Source organism: Trachypithecus francoisi, unplaced genomic scaffold (genome assembly GCF_009764315.1).
Source record: "Trachypithecus francoisi isolate TF-2019V2 unplaced genomic scaffold, Tfra_2.0 Lachesis_group12, whole genome shotgun sequence".
NCBI lineage: Eukaryota > Metazoa > Chordata > Mammalia > Primates > Cercopithecidae > Trachypithecus > Trachypithecus francoisi.
This window is the reverse complement of record NW_022681457.1, coordinates 20,743,246-20,764,240: the sequence shown is the minus strand read 5'-3', so window position 1 is coordinate 20,764,240 and position 20,995 is coordinate 20,743,246. Positions and strand designations below refer to the sequence as shown.

Here is a 20,995-nt window from a genome sequence, read left to right as displayed (position 1 = left end):
AAGTAAGCAAACAGCCATAACCCAAAGTCACGATGGAGAGGTGAGGCCCAGAGGTATTTGTTCATCTTCTCCTGATGACCTTTTGAAACACATTCCTTTCCATTTCCCTCCACTACACTGAGCAGACACTGAGCTACTTATAAGTCTCTGACCATGCCATGCCGTTTCTCACCTTTGTCTTTGCTCATGCTATTTTTTTCCATGCTTCTTCACCCTGAAAGTCTCTATGTAGTTTTGCTACGCTTGTTAGCAAACTTACCAAGTTGCCCTGTGATTGTCTGCTACTTTGTGTATCTCTCCTCTTAGACTGAGTTCCTTCAAAGCAAGGATTATCTTTTTTCATTTTGTTTTCGCTGCTATTTATTTTTAAAACAATAGATCAAATTTATAACAGGTAATGACCATGAATAAAAACAATAAAGCTAGGTTACAAGCACTTTAAATCAGGTGTCACCCTGAGCACTCAATTTTCTTCTGCATTTTGTTTTGGTTGTTCAGTTTGAAAAACCTGAATTGCCCAGATAAGCAGTTACAAGACATCTTTTAAAGAGAGAGCCTTTCAATCTCAGGAGAGTGCAGTTCACGCAGGGGGCAGGCAAATGCTCATTGAGAAGGTCGCATATAAACAATTTAACCTGGTAGCACATGAAATCATTAGATAACAATCATGCAATCAAAGAAATAAACAAGGTAAGCACAGATTGTGTTTTATGTTGAAAAGGATAGAAAGAAGGTGGTGTTTTAGAGAGTTAACTGGGACACAGAGAGGAAAGGAAGCTTTGGATAGGATACTGGGGAAGGCATCTTTGAAAAGGTGATATTTGAAGGATTAAGAGAAGAGTGTGAATAATTCAGGTAAGCAAAGGGCTGAAGGAAGAACATTCTGGGTAAGGTAAGTGCAAAGGCCCCAGAGCAGAAAAGAGCATGGGATCCTATATGCACTTTCCCTTTAGAAAACAAAACCAGAGACTCCACATAACCCAAATATCTTCAGTTGTCTCTTACAGATGACTAACCTCTTTTCTCAAACAAGTGTCACTTAAACAAAACTTGGGAGGTACTTGGCCCCATTTTATAGCTGAGGAATAGAATGAGAATGTGATGGTTACATGCAGCTGGTTATTGACAGGGCCATAATGAGGTCTCAGCAACACTCTGACTTCAAGTCCAAGAGTCCTAACCACCGCATGGCTGTATAACCCCATAGTGAGAAGGTAGAGTCATTCCTAAAACTAAACCTTCTTCCATAAGAAATCAGGGACTCCGTGCCAGGGCAGGATTTATGACCTAGTAACTGAGGACAGAAATAATTGGTTGCATTACTGCCTAGCAACCTGAGTCTGGGCTCCACTCCGGAGGGGAGGCACAGATTGAAATAGCTGAGGCAAGTTTACTTTTCTCTGTCCAGGTGCTCTCCTGCGGCCAACACAGCCCTAATGAGCTCTGCATATTCAAAGCACAAGTAATTGATGGTCCAATTTAAAGTGTGCAGAGGCCAAATTTCTTTCCAGACTCTGAAGGAAAAACACCAGCTGAGGAAGAATGAAGAACTGCTTGTTCTAAGTTATTCTCCTTCTGTGGTCATTCGAACCCCAGGAAGACCAGGTTTGCCCCATCAAGTACCTGAAGAAAGAAGTCAATTACCTAAAGAAGTCAAGCAAAAAGGAAAGGACAAAATGAAAATCATGTACCAGGGTACACGTCAAGGCTCCAAGCTGGAATGAATATGGCTTTCATCATACTCTTCATCATACAGAAGCTTGTGTTCAGGGCTTGGATTTTGAAGTCAGACAGACCTGGATTAAAAACTAATTCAACTACCTATTACATATGTGACCTAGGTAAGATCTAACCTCTCTGTGCCTCAATTTACTCCTTTGCTAAGTGGGCATTCGGAGAACAGATTTTGAGGCAGTCAGTGTTGGATTTCAACCTCAGCTCCACTACTGACTGTGTCAAAAGGGCAAGTTAATGAACCTCCAATGTTAATTTCTTCTTTGCTAAAGAGGAAGTGATTATATAGGTCCATTGAAGGGCTGTTTAGGGGACTGGTTGAGATAGGATACAAAATGCCCATGCACAGTGCTCAGGAAAATTATTGTGAACTTGTTACATATCTCCTCTTAAGCTCGAGGACAGTGGCTCTCAAAGTGTGGTCTCTGGACCAGCAGCATCAGCTTTATCTGCGGAACTGTGAGAAATGCAGATTCTCAGGTCCCACCCCAGACTCACTGAATCAGAAACTCTGAGGGTGGGCCCAGCACTCTGGTTTAACAAGTCCTCCAAGAGATTATGGTGGATGCTAAAGTTTGAGAATCTCTGCTCTTGGGGCTAATTCAGAATGCACCTGAGACTTTCAGTCCATACACAACTGCCGTAGGTTCCCAAGAATCTGTTCAGTGCCATGATTCTTTAAAATGAGTTATCCGCTCATTGTTTTCTGCACCCAAACAGGGAAGAAATACTTCAATTCTCAGGATTTCCCTCTGACACTAGGTAACATCTTCTATATGCTTCCTTTACTCCAGGCATTCTGATAATAGTTTCACATAGATTATTTCAATTTATATCTGCAGTAGCCCTCTATGATAGATATTATTATCTCTGTTTCGCAGATAAGGAAACTAAAGCTTCATGAGGTGAAATAAATTGCCCAAAGATCTATAATTCTTAAGTAGCAAAGCCAAGATTCATACCTCTAATATTAAGTCCATTTCTGGAATCAATGTACTTTCTACCTCATCATACTACCTCTTGATACCAGGATGAATTAGGGATGTCTAGTTTGGTGAAGAGAAGCATCCAGGGAGCAAGTGAAAAGTGTCTTCATGTATCGTAGGGCTATTATGATCATAGGAGTCAACCAGTTTGATGTTCCAACTGCAGAATATATAACCAGTGGGTGGAAACACAGGGAGACAGATTGTGGCTTGACAGAGAGAATAAGTCAGTAATAGTCTAAATTTCCCATAACTGTCTTACCTTATGAGGTAGTAGGGTCCCTGTCACTGGGGATGTGAGCACAAGCTGAGTGAGCATCTGTCAAAATGTCATAGAAGAAGTATTTGTACCTTCCCTCTCATGATGCTTTAACTGAGTGGAAGTAAGTAGGCAATCATCTTTCCTGGGTGGCTTTTTTTTTTTTGATGGAGTCTTGCTCTGTCATCCAGGTTGGAATGAAGTGGCATGATCTCAGCTCACTGCAACCTCTGCCTTCAGGATTCAAGAGGTTCTCCTGCCTCAACCTCTCGAGTAGCTGGGCTTACAGGCACCTGCCACCACATTGAGCTATTTTTTGTATTATTAATAGAGACAGAGTTTTGCTATCTTGGCCAGGCTGGTTTCCAACTCCTGACCTTAAGTGATCCTCCCGCCTTGGCCTCCCAAAGTGCTGGGATTACAGGCACGGGTCACTGTGCCCAGGCTGACTTTTGATGTTTGTTAAGAAACTGGAGATATTTCGCTTGCACAGAAAGAAGACTGAGGTGAACTCTCTGGTTTAGGGAAGAGAGAAGCCACCTTACCATGGCCCCAGTGAGCTATATTAGGACCTTCCCTGGTCCTCTTAGCTGGAAGGGATTTTGCTTTTCTCTGCACACCCATATCATGTCACACTGATACCTCTCTTAACACTGAGCCCTGTCCCCACTGTAGGTAAGCTGTTTATAAATGGCTAGATTTCTTCTGCTAGGGAAGCAGCAAGACATGTATACACAGAGGCGAATAGACCTGGGGGATCATCCACAATACTGTTAACTTTTCTGGGTCTCAGTTTTCTTATCTATGTAAAAACTTCCTTATTGAGATTTGAAGTATTCAAGGAGCCTGGAATATGGTGTACCACATCCCCACCCCTCTCCAACCCTCTACAAATCATAACATGTCTTTGGGGAGGATGCATTTCTGATTAATCAAGATATCCTTTCTACTGCTCCCCACTAACTTCTAATCCCTGCCTTCCCATCAAAACATAGATTTTCAATATGTGGCACATGATTGGCTCTTATATTAGTCAAAAAATGAAAGGGAAAGAAAGAAGTAAATAAAAGAAAGAGAGAGAAAAAGGAAGGAAGAAATGAAGGAAGGAAAGAAGGAAGAGAGGGAGGAAGGGAAAGAAGAAAGAAAGGGAGAAAGTAATTTAACACATGAATGCTCCATCCTATTTGCTACTGACCATCAGATAAGCACTCCATCTGGGTGGACATTTTTCTTGGACACACCATGGTTCGTGTATGTGCGTGTGTGTGTGTGTGTGTATGTGTGCATATGCACTTAATGGAATTGTCCACAACATGCTAAGCATGAAGAGATCTATGGGAGAAGAGAGACAACAGGAAAGAATGACTTGAACTAATCTCTCTGTAGGCAACTAATTGCAGTTCTGTGGCTATTTAGGGTCATTGTTTATTGTGGGATGAATGTGGCCTCTGGGGTAACAAGCCTCATATATGCTGATCTCCACCTTGAACCACTTTGGTAGGAGCAGAATGTTTCAGGTGCAGATTCTGGAAGACTTAAAAGCAGGTCTGTTTTTAAATATACCACATATTGAACTTTCTCTACTATGGGAGGCAGGCCAAGTAGTGGGTTTTGAAGGTTTTAAAGGCTCACTGGCCCTTCAAAATATGGCTGTTATGGACATATGGTTTTAGAAGCTTTTAAAAAAGCCTTGTGGGCTTATTTTTAGAACAAACCTTAACCTTATAAAGCTTCTTAAAGGAGTCACAGAGGACCCAATCACTTGAGCCCCCTCAGAGCACCAGGCAGCTGTTCCCAGAGGCTTCCAAAACAGCCTTTCATTGTGCTTGACATGACCCTATCCTAAGCCTAAGATACGCTACCCCATGACAGGGTGTGTCTTTGGAGCGGGAAGAGCTGGGCCACAGGTGAGTCAGCCAAGGAGGTGGAGTTTGCTGGCCAGTGAGTGGAGACGAGAGGATCACAGACTAACAGAATTTCAAATACTCTACTGAAGTAAAGGAACCTTAAAAGTCATCCAGTCAACCCCGATTGGATGCTAAAATCTTCCCTGAAACACACTTGTAAAGAGATGGGACCATTTGTGTTTGCACACCTCCAACTATGAGAAGAATGCTATCTAGGCATTCATTCATTCAACACATTTTTAGTTGATTGAACACACATTATGTGCTCAGCACTATTCAAAATGCTGGGGATATAACAGTGAGTAAAAAATAGATGCAATCTTAATACAGACTAAAAACTGGTAGAAAAAAACAGATGGGTCAAATGATCACACCTACACCTAACTGTATGTGAAAAAATGTTATTAGAACAATCCAAAGATTTATGAAAGCTTCTGACAGGATGTAAAGGATGTGTGAACGTTAACAAGGCAAAAGGAAGTCAAGAGAGGACACAGAGGGCAAAGCAAACATCTCTGCAGAGGCCTTCAGGCAGGGAAGAGCGTGGTGTTTTAGGATAAATAAAAGCAGTCCAAGTGTGTGATAGAAAGTGAGGAAAGACCTGGTTTATGGCTGGGAGCATGCAAGGGGCAGAGCATGCATGACCTTGTTGGCCATGCTGAGGATTTTGATCTTTAACCTGACACATATTGGAAGCCTCTGACTCCTTTAAAGCAGAAGATAGGTAACTCATACCAGAGTTGCCAGTTCATTCTCATGTTGCTAAGTGTGGTGGTCTTAAATCAAGTCCATAATTCTCCTCCTTTTAAAAGGCAAAACCTAGCTTCCCTCCCATGAATGTGGGTCAGACTTAGAGATTTATTTCTAATTAATAAAATGTGGTGAAAATGATGCTATGTGACTTCTGAGGTTAGGTCATAAAAAGGATAGCTTCCACCTGGCACTCTTTCTCTTCAGTTGCTTGCTCTGGGGGAAGTCAGCCTCCATGCTGTGAGGAAACAAGCAATCTGTGGAGAAGCCTACATGGAGAGGAACCAAGGCCTCCTTCCTACAACCAGCACCAAATTGCCAGCCATATCAATTGGAAGCAGATCCTCCAGCCCCAGTCAAGCCTTCTCATGACTGTAGACCCGACTGATATCTCAGCTGTCATCTCATGACAAACCCTGAGCCAGAACCACCTGGCTAAGCTGCTCTTGAATTTCTGATTCACAGCAACTGTGAGATAATAAATGTTTATGGTTGTTTCAAATTATTGACATTAGATAACTTGGTAAGCAGCTAAGGTGCATAACAAGGAATCGCAAGGTATGGGGGTAGGAAAGCTGAGACTTTGGGGTTGTGAAGACTTCTATTTGAAATCCAACTCTTCCATTGATTGGTTATTAGACTGAAGCCATGTTCCTTTACCTTTTAGAGCTTCCATTTTTCATTTGTAACATGACATCATGCCCATAGAACCTCCAAGATATAGTAGTATATAGTAATTCTCAGTGTCTTTGTCTCCCTCTACTTTATATTCAGTGGAGACATACCATTTTCAAGGCTGAGAATAAAAGAAAAAATAGATTGTATTGACAACAGGTGCTGCAGAGTTTGGTGTATTGATTGTCCTAGAAAGAGTAAGCCAGAGAGCTGTTAGTCTGAGGTTGCCTTAGGCCATGTTTCGTGGTAAGTACTACAGATTTTCAAGCCTATTCCTCACTTGGGTTAATTGGCTTTAAGAGTCCATCTCCTGCTATATAAACATAATTGCCTTTTATTTATTTGAAATTTATCTCTTCATAATTTCATGTCTTATTTTCTTCATTTGCAATGCAACAAGGAAACAGATTTACGATGAGTATTCTTATGAAAGTGATTATTTAATTATCTCTTATTATGGGCCATATATATCATTAAGACATCTTAGTTAATTCTCAAAGCACCATCCAGGAAAATCTATTATCTGTGCAATTTTACTGATGAGAAAATAGATATAAATGCCAAGAATATTACTTTGCCACTTAGTATTATGTGACCTTGGCTTTTAGGTCCCTCTTACATCTTATTATTTTTATTTTTTTGAGATGGAGTCTCACTATGTTGCCCAGGCTGGAGTGTAGCAGTGCAATCTCGGCTCACTGCAACCTCCACTTCCCAGGTTCAAGCGATTCTCCTGCCTCAGCCTCCTGAGTAACTGAGTATACAGGCAGATGCCACTATGCCCAGTTAATTTTTTTTTACATCTTATTATTAAACCTTTACATTTTAGTTTCCTCAACTGCATAATGGAAGGTAAGAACAAAACCTATGGAAAATGAACTTCATGTGAATATTAAATAAGTTAACATGAATGAAATACTTAAAACAGTGTCTGGTATATTCTGATAAATTACTGGTTAGTTTCTATCATTATTTTTCTAATCAGCATTTAAAAAGTTCAGAGCAAAATTTCTCTGTCAGTCATTTTGTTCCATCCATGGTATCTGTCTCCTATAATCATACTCCATTTTACGGCATTTCCCACATCCATTTGATCCTTTCAACAATCCTGTGACTCAGCATCACTATCGTAATTTTTCAGGTGAACAAGCTAATGCTCAGAAGGGTGAATGTGAATTGCTCCAAGTTCCTTTGGTTGCAAGCAACAGAAACCAACTTACACTAGTATAAATTAAATAGAGAAATTCATCCTGAGATGCAAGTATGACTTATTAAACTGAAGTTCATGAATGGGTTACAGGGAAGAGCCCTGAAATGACAACAAGTGCGATGAAGAAAGCCATAGCAAACTCAGGCAATGTGGCCTTTCCCCTTCTTTCCCCTTTTCTCTACTTAGTTTTAGTTGGTTTTTCTCTGCAGACTGGCTTTCTCAGCTAATCAGTGCAAACAGTTGGAGGAACGGCAGGCTCCCAAGTTCATACGTTATTATGCCAACCACAGGGTAGATTGAATTTGTACTTCTCTTTTTGGATTCTGCATTGCCACAGATGGACCTCTGGTTGGACCAGCTTGGGTCAAGAGCCTTCACCTAATCCAGTCAAACACTGTCAAGAAGTGGGGTCACAATGTACTAACATTGCTGCTGGGAACTCACTCCTGTAGATTCTTGTAGGAAGGCCATAGGCAAGTGAAAGACACTCCAGAGGAGGCCCAGAACATGAAGTGATTTTCCTAAGCTGTTTCAAATGTTGGAGTGGCTGAGGCAGGATTCTCTTTCAAATATTCTTCTCCCGTGAGATCAGCACTTTTCCCACGAGCCTTCAGTTTCTTCCTTTCAGGAGGTCAGCACCTCCTCAAGTTCCTGCTGGAGGAGATCTGGGTACTCTTCTAACTGTGGCCGTTCTGCAGATGGAGCTAGCTTCACACACAGGCAGTGTGTCTGCAGTTATTGGATATTATTCTTTACTCCCTCCTGGTAAGAGAAGTTTGCATTCTAACCTTGGCCCTGTGACTTTCAGTGTTTCTCTGGAGCAGGAATGTACTTCTCCATATTACTGACACCAGACTTGGATATATGACTTGTTTTAGCCAATGGTACCTAAATGGGAATGATTTAGGCCAAGTACAAGCAGAAACATTAAGAACCATTTGCAAGGTTCAGCCATGTCTTTTTTTTTCTTTTCCACAATAATAGCATGTCCTAAATATGGGCTGTTCCTTCAACCTGGGTCTTGGAATGAAGAAGATACATGGAGTAGAGCCATGAACAACCTGTTGCTGCCTCTGACAACAACACAAGAGAGAAATGAACCTTTGGAAAATAACACATCTGAGTTCAATGTTGAGCATGCTGAGTTGAGGGGCATGGGGATAAATTCAGTAGGATGTATTAGTTTGAATTTTAGGAAAGAGATCTGGGCAAGAGTTATAGATGGTTGTTCATCTGGCCATAGATGGTACTTGAAGCTTTGAGATTCACTGAAATCCCAAAGAGAATAGCGGCATAAAAGAGGGAGGGAATAAACATTGACTCAGCAACATTAAAGTGGTGGCAGAGGAAGAGAAGTGTGGGGAGAGCCTGGGAAGAATGAGCAGGGGAAATGGAAGCCACATAAGCATAAAGAAAAGTGAGCTATCTTCACCTCCAGCACTGGACTTGTTCTTGAGAAAGAAATCTTTTTTTTTCTTTTCTTTCAATATCACTTCATGTGAGCTTGAAAACAGCCTTGTGAGGTATAGTTAGAGAATAGAAACATTTATCTCCAAGGTAGAAGTGAGGAAAACTAAGACTCAAAAGGATAAGCTCCTTGCCCAAAGTTTTTAAAAAATTTTCATTTGAAATTGTGGTAAACAAAACCCACATAATATAAAATTTACCATCTTTCCCACTTCTAAGTATACAGTTCAGTAGTGTTTAATATATTCACATTGTTGTGCAACCAATCTCCAGAACTTCCTCACCTTGCAAAACTGAAAATCAGTACCAATTAAACACTAACTCCCCATTCTCTTCACCCCACGTCCCTGGGAAACCACCATTCTACTTTCTGTCTCTATGGATTTGACCACTCCAGGTACCTCATATAAGTAGAATCCTATAATATTTGTCCTTTTGTGTCTGGCTTATTTTGCTTAGCATAGTGTCCTCAAGGTTCATTCATGCTGTAGGATGTATCGGAATTTCCTTCCTTTTTAGAGCTGAATAATACTCCATTCTGTATACAGACCTCATTTTGTTTGTTCATTCATTGTCAATGGACAACTGCTTCCACCTCTTGACCCCTGTGAATCATGCCTCTAAGAGCATGGGTGTGAGGCGTTGTCTTTTTGAGGCAAGGAGGACAGAAGGGGGACCCTGAGAGCATGTCGTAAAGACAATAGAAAAGATTTCATTACTGCCCTGTATGAGGAAACGTGGGGAGTTTTGCTCCTGAAGGAGTCAGGGAAAGAAGAACGGAGAGGGGCCAAAAAGGAAAGGTGGACAGAGATGATCCAGGGAGGTGGGGTAGGGTAGGGATTATCTGGGGTGAAGGGGCCAGTGAAATTTGTCTATTGTTTTGTGGTCAAAGAACAGAGGTATTTAGTGTTCAATATAAAGTGGTTAAAGTGCATATTTTGTTTCACTCTTCCTTCTTAGCACATTTTAGGAAAATCTCCTATACATAAATGTGCTGTATGAGTTAGTTTTTGGTGGTAACTGAAGAAAAGGTTAGTTTCCCATCCAGGTTGACATGGAATAGCCAGAGCAAGTGAACAGGGGAGGACAACATAAGCTATACACTGTCCCATGCAGGGAGATGCAGGGACGCAGTTGTTTCCAGAGGTAAATACAAGACTGCAAGCCCCCCGGAAGTTCACAGACATTTGGGGGAGGGATCTGGACTTCCATGGAACCCACTTTAGGGCTTTGAACTTCCATGGAACACAGTTGGGAGCTTTGAGTCAATCTTGTCTAGATCAGTGCTTCTTAAACTTGAGTGTGCCCAAGCATTGCTGAGGGTCTTGACCAGGTGCAGATTGTGATTCCATTACTTGCTGTGGGCCTGGGATTCTGCATTCCAAATGATCTCAAGCACATAGGTGATGGTGCTGCTGCTGGTCTGTGGACCACACTTTGGGTTGTAGGGCTACAGATCTTAAAAGGTTGGGAAAGTCCTGGTGGCAATCATGGCATCCCCCTTCCCCCATCATGACCCATATACCATTTCCTGGGAAAACAGGGCTCTCCTACCCTCTCAGAGCAAGGCTGTGACAGAGAAGGTCACGAAGAGCCTCTGCTCTCTTGTTAATCATCCGTACCCCAGTCCCTCCTCCATCCCCCACTCCTACAGGGTGGAGGTCACACTGGGGTGCATTGAGTAGCCGTTCTGCATGCTTTGGCCCAGGTTATCAGAACAACAAACAGCAGGGGAGACACCAAAGACTCTTTCTCCATGGTTGGCCTCAGGGGTCCTTCTCCCAGGAAGATGGTCAGAGGTGAAGAAAAATTGAAAACTGGTATTTTTCTTCAGAAAAGTCACTCTGGGGAGCCAAGCATTACTTGAGTACTTGGTTGTGAGAGGGCTGTGTGGTAAACTCCCTTGTTTTCAACAGATGTTGAAGGAGTCTGAGCCAGAGTTCAGGAAAAATGTTCTCTCTACATATCTACCCCAGCCACTGAGCTGTGATAAAGTTGGCTAAACTACATTCAGGTCAAGTCAGGCTCTGGTAACCTCAAAGAGACATCAGAATTTACTGAATGTGAAGTGGAAATGTGAAGTGGCTGGAGAGCATCCAACGAGAGGAAGAGGAGGGGACCTCACTGAACAGGGCGCCTAGCCTGATTCCAGCCCTGTGCTAGGAGCTTCAGGGTCTAAGAACTTCAGGTCCTGTGTACATGATCAGTGAATCCCCCTGCTGCTTTCCTTTGCTGGGGGAGGTGAGGACAGCCCAGCTCACTCAAGATGGTCTTACTATGGCAAGATCATCTTCGCTTACAGCTGAAATCTGCCCTACTAAAATATCCATGCTATGGGCTTCTGTGCTAATGCTGCCCTTCATAGCCACAGTGAGCAGGACAGCATCACGTCTCGGCAATACATTTCACAGTTAACAAAGTGCATCATGGTTATATCTATTGGCCTATCTCATTTTAGAACTACCTGGGAGAAAACAGGGGGCAAGTATTCTCCAAGGCTTGGATTAGGACATGGAAACCTTAATATGCTGCTTGGACTCATGGTAAAGTCACAGGCACTAGAGTCTGACGGCCTAGGTTCAAAGCCCAGCTGCTCATTAGCTGTGTGTCTTTGGGCAAGTCCCTCAAGCTCTGTAAGCCTGGGTTTTCTCATCTGTAAAATAGGGTTAATGATATTACATACTGGAGAGGGCTATTGTAAGGACTAAATAAAAGTAAAATGCCTTACTTCTGAGTTATAGAAACTTCTTTCTGCTATTGAGAAGGGAGAGAAGAAAACGACGGAGGTTGAGTGACTTGCTCAATGCTACAAAATGGTGGCACCATATCAAGAATGCAGATATTCTGATGTTAACTCCAAAACCCTTTCCATGACATTCAATATCTCGCATTCCTAGGTCTTTCAGAGACTGAAACTCCCCAGTGATCCCATGTTGACAGGGCTTGGCCCCACACTGTACTGCTCACAATAAGTGATTACACTGTGATATGGTCAGGCAGTAGCTGCCTTCCTTGAGTCCCCTGCAGCGTGAAATTGCTGTGTTAACACTTCACACCTAGGAGTTAGGCTGCCCTTTTCCCTTCAGCCTCTTTTAAAATGTGAACACCCTAGCAGGGTAGGGGGGTAAAGAAGGAAACCCACATTGACTGAGAGCCTGTCATGGTTCAACCATTCCACAGAAGTCAGCTCTCTGCATGCTCACAACATTTGTGCAAAGCACGGTGTTATTCCTGCTTCGTATGCGAAGAGAAAAAAGCCCAGAGAGATTAAGTAACTTACCTGAGGTCACACAGCTAGCACTGGATGGGATAAGGATTTGAACATAGAAGTCTGACTCCAGTGTCTACACTCATCATCACTAGGATGTAGCCCCTAATCGGATACTACTTCTATCTTATAGGAAGAGGAAAAGATTAATATTTACAGAGGACTTCTCCTGCATAGCACAGTTTATATCTGTTTTGCCCTCCCTTGCTCATTCTCTGTTCCATATCAACACAGATGTGAAACTTAATCCCTTTGTCATTTCCCACCCCCTCAAAAAAAAAAAAATACTGCATATACAGCATTGGTGTGTAGGAGACCTTCCCCAAATATGCCTTTACACACAAATATACATTGTCTCATCTGACCCTTCCACCAACACTATAAGATGAACACCATTGCCCTTTGTTTTGCAGCTGGTGAACCTCAGAGAGGTTAAGTAACTTGCTGAGTAACTATCTATTGAGTGGGAACTCAGCTAGCTCATCCTCTAGGCCACACTGCCTCCAAGTTTGCAGGCAGTGTCTAGTATACACCCCGGGGGCCTTAGTCAGATTCTTTTAGGATGTCATAACAAGCAGCTGGGGCCAGGCAGGCCCAAAGTTCAACCCCTCCAGAAAGAAGTCTCATTCACCAGGGTGGGGAGGTCACTGGGGAGTAATGAGGGGTGGTGGTGGGGGTATCCAACACAGCGGGTGGAGTAGGTTTGCAGAGAGTTTGGGATGGGAAGGAATGAAAGCTACAGGCAGGCTGTCAGTGTCAGGAATTTCAGCTATTTTCCAGACGATAAGCCTGGCCCACTGTGGATCTTGGAATCCAGCTATGTGTGTACCCAAGCAAGCCAGAGGTTCAACAGCATTATGGGCCACAATAGGCAGGTGTGCCCCACCGCAGATGATAAAGGCTTACAGATAGAATAAGGCCAAGGAAGAATCAAGCAGGGCCCCTCTTGGGGTAACTGGAGAGGTGGGGTATCATAGCGGTTAAGAGAGAACATTTCTGAGGTCACATCACCCGGGTTCCAACCTGAGCTTCTCAGTTTTTTAGCTATGTGACCTTGGAAAGTTACTTAAGTCCTCTATGTCTCATGTTACTCATCTATCTAATGGAGATATTAATAGACTTGAACCCATAAATGTGTTATAGAGATTAAATAAACGAGAAAGAGAAAAGCAGTCCCTGACTTCTCATAGCACTATGAACAGGCCCAGCACTGGAAGCTAGGCCTCCGTGTTAGGTGCTGGCCTGGCACTCACGGCTAGGTTGAGGTGTTCTCCCACGGAACATGAATAATCTCACAAGTGAGACAAAATTTTTAATAAGACTATTTTATAATTTTTTGCCAAGCATAGACAAAAAATGGGGTCACTGTGCAAACCACGAAAATACCAAATAATCTGCCTCTCCCAACTAATATGAGTGATTGCTGCTTCTTTACTAAGGACCTCTTAGGCCTCCTTCTAGTCTTCTCTCCCTCTAGATAAGATTAATTAAAATACTCAATCATAGGATCATCTCCATTTCCTGGCAGCACCCAATACAGAGCAAACCCCCACTTCCGTAAACTCTCCATTATCACCTAACTCAAGCTCACATCATGTAAGTCCTTTCTAATACCCTCTACTGAGGCACCCCACGAATCCTGACGTGATTTCTCCCACATTGCAACACATCAATAAGCTCAATTTTGTCCAACTACAGTCGTGTTCCTGGTGGTCTTTGGCTGGAGGGCATGGATGTAAGTTAATAATTGGAAAGCAAGTAGAACAGTTCCTGGCACAGGAAGAGTACCATGTAAGGGAGGCCATCATAATTACTGGGTGGGTTACCAAGGCAGACTCAGGTACGGGAGCGAAAGCAACAGTCAGGACAGAGGCCAAGTGGAATAGTGGATTTAAGTCCAGGGGACTTCCATTTACATCCCTTCCTACTACTCATAACAGTAACTAACATGCTATCAAACACTTCAGAAGGGCCAGGCAAGATATTGAGTATTTGATGTGAATGATCTCACATATTTACTGTGTTACCAGGGGCAAGCTGCTTGACCTTTCTAAGACTTAGTTTCTCCGTCTGTAAAAAAATGGGAACAAGAAAAATACTTACCTCATAGGTTTGTCCTAAGGCAACAATGAGAATGTAAGTGTGCTGTAGGCTAGGAAATTATATAAAAATATGACTTCAATGGGCAAAATGTGGGCTACAGGCATAAGGCTGCCTGGTTATTCCAACTTAAATCCAAAGTTGGCAAGGGAGAGAGAGCTAGGCCGATTTAAAGTAAGGTCACTTAAATTCCTGTATTATTTTACATTGGTATTGTTGAGACTGTCTGACAGTGGGGAAGGGCATCACTCTCAGGATTCCCTTCATGTAGCCTCACGCTGCCACGGAGTTCCTTGTTCGGGGAGACCAGGAGTGATGCAAGCTTTGTTTCATGTCCCTTACTCACATAAGCAAGAAACTTGTTCAAGACCTAGTTGCTTAGACAAAATGAATATATACTTAATTTTTACTCTAAAGAAGGAGGGGGGTATGAGACCATTGTAAGTTATGACGGGGACGTTATCAGTCCTTCTGAGGCTGCTTCCTGCAGAGCAGTCTCTCACTTGGGAACTCAATCAGCTGTTGAGGACTGAGTTCTTGCCCAAAGTGCTTGTTCATGTGTTGGTGTGAATTAACGCCCGCCCTGTAAAGCCACAAGCATTAGGTAGGGTACGGGGTAAGTGTACCAGGGATCCCTACACTGGACTTATGTGAAACAGAACTTTATTTCTTACTTACCTAATAGTCCAGAGGAATGTAGTCAGGTGAGTGGGGTGGCTCTGCTCCACAAGGCACCCCAGGTGACTTTCAACTTGTTTCTGCACCATTCCTACAGTGTTGGCTTCATCTCTGGTTGAGGTTGGGTTACAGTCGTATTCCATTTCCAGCCTGCAGGGAGAAAAAGTGCAAGTTCAGCATAAGGGACTTTGTCTTGAAAGAGGGTGACCTGGAGGTTTCAGGCATCGTTTATCCTACATCACATCCCCACACTGCAAGGAAAGATGAAAAATGGAGTCTCCAGTTGGGGGACCATGTGCCCAGCTTCCATTTGGTAGTTTTATTATTCTAAGTTGAGGAGCAGAAATAGCAGAAGCAAGGAAAGCATTACAGGAAGGAATGCTGATCAGTTCACCCACTGGATCACTGAGCCGGAGCTACTTATCTGTACTGAGTAAATATCTGGGTGAAAAGCAGAGAGAGAGTTTATTCAGATGTTTGAATTACACAACGCCAAAAGTCAAATATTTCAAGCCATTCCAGCAAATCTTTATATTTTTTTGTTTCCCTGTAGATCTTGGCACTGGGCCGGCAGAGCCTAGTTTATATGATTTACTATGTAAACACTCACATACACCCACATACCTATAAGCAGGTATGTACATACATACATAATATATACATATACACACATGAACATATAGGTTTAATATGCATAGCTCTTAATCATGTACTTACGGAATGTAAAACATTCTTTACCCTCCCTCTTTTTAGCATAATAATGAAATTGTTGAAAACAATGAAGTCTTAGGAACCAGAGATAGGGGTTCAAGTGTAGCCTATGACATTGGTACATGTGGTAACTCTGGGAAAGTTATTCAATTTCTCTTGACTTCAGCTTCCACATTTGTAAAATGAGTATGATATTATCTGGTTTGAAAAATTGTTTTGATCTTAGATAAAATACCGTACTTATTTGCTGGACATAATGCTTTGAGTATAGTTGGTACACAATACATATTAACTTATTTTATTATTATTATTATTATTATTAGGCAAGTGAGGCCCAAGCAAGTTAATAGTAAACTAAGAATTTTTCATCCCCTACTTCCTTCCTCAGTATAAAGCAAGATCCTTTTGAAACATTTGCTGCTCTCAGGTATACCTATTTCTTTTTAAAACTTGGTAAGATTTTTAAACTAAATTGTTTATTGAAGTATAAAATCCATACAGAAAAGTACACAAATCCTAAGTGTATAGCTTACTGATTTTTTTCAAATGAGAATCTGTCCAGGCTATTAGCAGTTAAAAGAAAAAAAAAAAAAAAAGAAGATTCCTAGTGCCTGGAAACCCCTTTCACTATGTCCCCTAAATACAATTGGTATTTTACATTATAGACTAATTTTGCCGTTTTGTATTTTGTACAAGTAGAATCACAAATAGATATTCTTTATAACTGGCTTGCTTTTTCACTCTACGCACTATTTGAGACATTTATCCGTATTATTTTTTGTAGTTATAGCTTGCTTGCTTCTTTTAAATGCTATACAGTGTTTTCATGAATACACTACAATGTGTTTATCCATTCTACTGTTGATGGACATCTGGGTTGTTCCTGGGTTTTGGCTATTATCAATAATACTGTTAACAAACATTCTTGCATGTGTCTCTGGTGAACCCATTTCCACTGGGTACATACCTGCAAGTGGAATTTCTGAACGTTAGGATTTGTACATGTTTACCTTCTGTGGATACTGCCATGCAGTTTTACCAAGTGGTTGAAGGATCTCCTACTTTTAACTCATAGGGACACGAGAGGCTTCCATCTGCTCCCAGTCTCTCCCTCACTGGACCTATACTTCCTGGAATCCAGGAATTTTACTATTTGGACCCAGTAGCATCAGGGTAACCCAATATATTAGTTATTTATTGCTATGCCACAAATCCCCTCTAAACACAGTGGCCTTAAACAAAAATACATATTTATTATTTCTCAGTTTCTGTAGCTCAGGAATCTGGGAGTGGCTTGGCTGATGTTTTAAGCTTGAAGTCTCTAATAAGATTGAATTTGGTGTTGGACTGAGCTATAGTCATCTGAAGGGTTGCCTGGGCCTAGAGGATCCACTTCCATGGTGGTTCTCTCATATGACTGGCAAGTTGGTACTGGCTGCTGGCAGGAGGCCTTAATTTTTCTGTGTATTAATCTATCTACAGGGTTGCTTGAACGTCCTTACAATATGGTGGCTGTCTTCCCCCAGTGGGAGCAATCCAAGAGCCCAAGGTGAAAGCAGCAATGTATTTTATGACACTGCCTTGACATCACACACTGTCATTTTCTCAGTATTTTATTAGCCATAAAGTAATCCTTATTCAATATGGGAGGGCTCTATAGAAGGGCATAAACTCCAGAAAGTGACACTTATTAGGAGTCCTTTTGGAGGCTGGCTACCACATCATTAAGCCCTTCTTAACACCAAATAAAGACCTTTCTTTGTGATAATTGGAGCTATAAGTGATTAGCACAGGAAACAGGTAAATTGTGATAGACATGGAGAGAGAAAGAAGAGGAAATATAGAGAATAAGTTAAGTCCAGAGAGAAAGGCAGACTTGAATAAAGCATCCAAGAGGCAGCTGAGTATCTGGGCAGCAGTGAATGAAAAAACAAAATACATGTGTGTGGTGGTGTTGGGGGTTGGGGACTGTAAGTAGAGGCCATAAAGTACTTTCATTTACTTACTGATTAGATTAGGATTTTCACCGATGAAGACTCAACTCCGTTATCGTTTGGATAAAAGTATTAGCCCAACGTATTAGCAATTTTTCTCATAGGCCATGTAATTTACCTTCCATCCATTCATGTATCCATCTTGAATTAAGCATGCAGAAAAATGCCAGGTGTATTCTAGAGGGTGATGGGGGATGCAGAAATGAGCAAATACACAAACCCTGACACAGGGGATGAGAGAGGGAACTAATATGTATTGAGAATCTGTTGTGTTCTAGGACATTCACATTTATTGTCTTAATTCTCATAACTACTCTAGATGTTGGTATTATGGTTCCCATCATGCAGATGAATAAACTGAGGCTTGAGGGTTTAACTGACTTACTCAGAGTTAGAGCTGAAAAGTAGTGAAGCTGAGTGTGCTTGTACAAAGTGAGTAAGTGCCAGAGAAAAGTACAGATACAGTACAATGGCGTTCAGTCAATGGCGTAAGTTCTGTTGCTTGGGGAAGTAAGAGGGAGCTTCATGAGATGGTAGTATTTTAGCTGAGTCTTAGCAGATGATGGAGAAAGGCCATTTGTCAGGAGTACAGTATGTCAAAAACAAAAGCATAAAGGGAGAAATGGATAATTTTAAATAAAATTTATAGGAGGCCATTGGTTTGGACTGAGCTCCTGTACCAGGTCCAAAAGACCAAACCAAAATGGAATCATTCATGTTAAAGTTCCACATCACCAAGCTAGACAAAATTGTTTATCTGACTTTCTGATAAATCAACAGAGTGAGAAAGAATAGCCAAATCCTCAAATAAGCTAGTTTTAGCTGGCATGATAATGAAGTTCCCTCTGCTTTGACCTTTATAAGGAAAGTAACTTTGAAACAACCAATCTGCTTTCTGTTTTCTGTTTCTGCTTTCCTTGGCCCCTTTCTGTTTATAAAACCATCTTCTGCTTGGCTTATGGGAACACTGAAACTGCTTTGTAGAATGAGGTGTTGCCTAATTCTGGAAACAAACAAAAGTCAGTTAGGATCTCTAGATTTGTTGTAATTTTGTCTTTTGACAATATTAATATGCACAGAGAAACACACAGATATATACAATGTGCCTTAATGAAACATGCATAAAGAAAAGAAGTGGTTCATAGGGGTGAATAAAATGGGTTTAGGCCACACAAATACTGGACAGATGCCACACCTAGTAGTTCTTTAAAACAGCAGAGAGTCAGAGAAGGCTAGATCATTATTTTTACAACTATGAAGTCCCTTTTGTCCGTTTGGATAACATCTTCTTCAAGGTTTTTCAAAATTAAATTATGAGTGCACCTCTGCATATACACAGCAAAAATCGTAAACTGACAAACTGTGTGAGATTGTCCAAATTACTGAATAAAAAATGAGAAATACCATTGATCGATGACAACGCCAACAAGTGTACTTTTATTAACTAAGTTGTGAAATCTTGGGCAATGAGAACTCCAGAGTGAGGAGGCCAAGAAAGGGATAGGATATAAGTTTTAGACATAAAACAGATTAGCAAAAGAAACAGCAAGGTATTCTAATGGTCAGGTTGCTGCTAGTTAGAGATGAGAGAACTCCTAGAAAAGACAGCAGGCCTTGGGGTTACTGATTTCCAGAAAAAAATCCAAGGATCTCAGATCTAAGAGAGGCTCAAGGAATTATTTACTCTACCTTTGTGATTTGTAGATGAGAAAACTGAGGCAAAGAAATAGGAGTCACTTGTCCTTTTAGAGCAGAGCTCCCTCTGAGATACCTCAACCTCATGAGAATAGGATGTAATCCTTAATAACCTCAAGAAGGCTGTGAGAGTGGACAACTCTTTGAAAATTGCTAAGTGTAAAACACGATGGTTATGAGTAGGTGTGTGTCCTCTCCAAATTTAGAATTTGAAGACCTAACCTCCAGTACCTTATGATGTGACTTTATTTGGAAATAGGGTCAGTGCAGATGTAATGAGTTAAGATGAGGTCATAATGGAATAGGGTTGGCCCTGATCCAATATGACTGTTGTCCTTATTAAAAGGGAAAATTTAGACATGCACACAGGGACAATGCCACATGAACATGAAGGAAGGCAGAGATTGGAAAGATGCATCAACAAGCCAAGGAATGCCAAAGGTTGCCAGCAAACCACCAGAAGTTAGGAGGGAGGCCTGGAACAGATGCTCCCTCATAGCCCTCAGAAGGAATCAGCCCCATGGACACCTTGACTTTGGACTTCTCATCTCCAGGACTATAGACAATACGTTCCTGTTCTTTAAGCCAATCTTGTTTGTGGTACTTTGTCATGGCATCTCTAGGAAACTAATACAATAGCTGTAAGATTACATAGGAGCCACAGGAAGTTGGCAGTGTGAAGGAAGGAACACTACATTAATAAAATGTTAAGCCATGCATTATTTCATTTAAACACTGGGTGTGTATGAGGCACCTAGCTTGATCCTAAAGTACACACATGTAGAATTAGAATCAGACTCTTCTTGCCTTTGAGAAGCTCAAAGCGAGGCCCAGTGAGGCACATAACACAAGTAAATGTTATGGGGTCCTAAAGGAATGAAATAGAAAAGGTTTGAATGCAGAAGATGACATCTGAGCCAGGCTTTGAAGAATGAGTGTGTTTGCTTGCTGGTTGCTTAACAGAGCTGATTGTTTCTGCCACCAGAAAGGGCCTCCTAAAATCTCCTGCCTGGTCCATATAGCCATCGAAAGGGCAAAATCGCAGACATGCTAAGTTTGTCCAATCCAGCAGATCAAACAAACAGCTCCAACAACCCAGGCCAATTGCCTTGCTCCCCTGCCCTAGTTGGACTGCCATTTATAGGAAAAAATGGAAACAGAGATGCTGACCTCTGGCTGCTCAGGCCTGAGTCCCCCTGGAGCTTCAGGCTCGTGCAAGAACTGGCTTCAGAAATTCACCCCTGTGGGGGGTCTTCCTATTCTGGCTGCTCAGACCTCTCTGCTGTGCTAAAAAGTCAGATTGTGTTATTTATGTATTAAAAACAAAGACAAAAAAAACCTTTTCTTTCTAAATGTCCCAAGCATGAAAAGCCAAGCCTTCAGCAGGTCATTAATATGTTGATGTTTTGAAGGACTAAGCTTCCAGGCCCTGAAACAGGAGCCAGGCCTGCTGGCCTTGGCCTCGAGATCTCTTGGCTCTCCCTATTAAGGCCCCGCAGGCTCCTCAACTTTAGCTCCTGGCGGTCACTGCTCTGAGCAATGCTGCTAAGGAACACAGCGA

General features: G+C 41.8%; 1 long non-coding RNA gene across 1 annotated transcript in view; it reads left to right on the top strand.

The window, feature by feature from the left end:
• The first annotated feature begins 1,295 nt into the window (after positions 1–1,295).
• LOC117091987 overlaps positions 1,296–20,995 on the top strand; it is a 73,052-nt gene continuing 53,352 nt past the window's right edge. The window contains exon 1 of the long non-coding RNA XR_004440592.1: positions 1,296–1,841. This is a non-coding gene — a long non-coding RNA (uncharacterized LOC117091987). The remainder of the gene's footprint in view (positions 1,842–20,995) is intronic.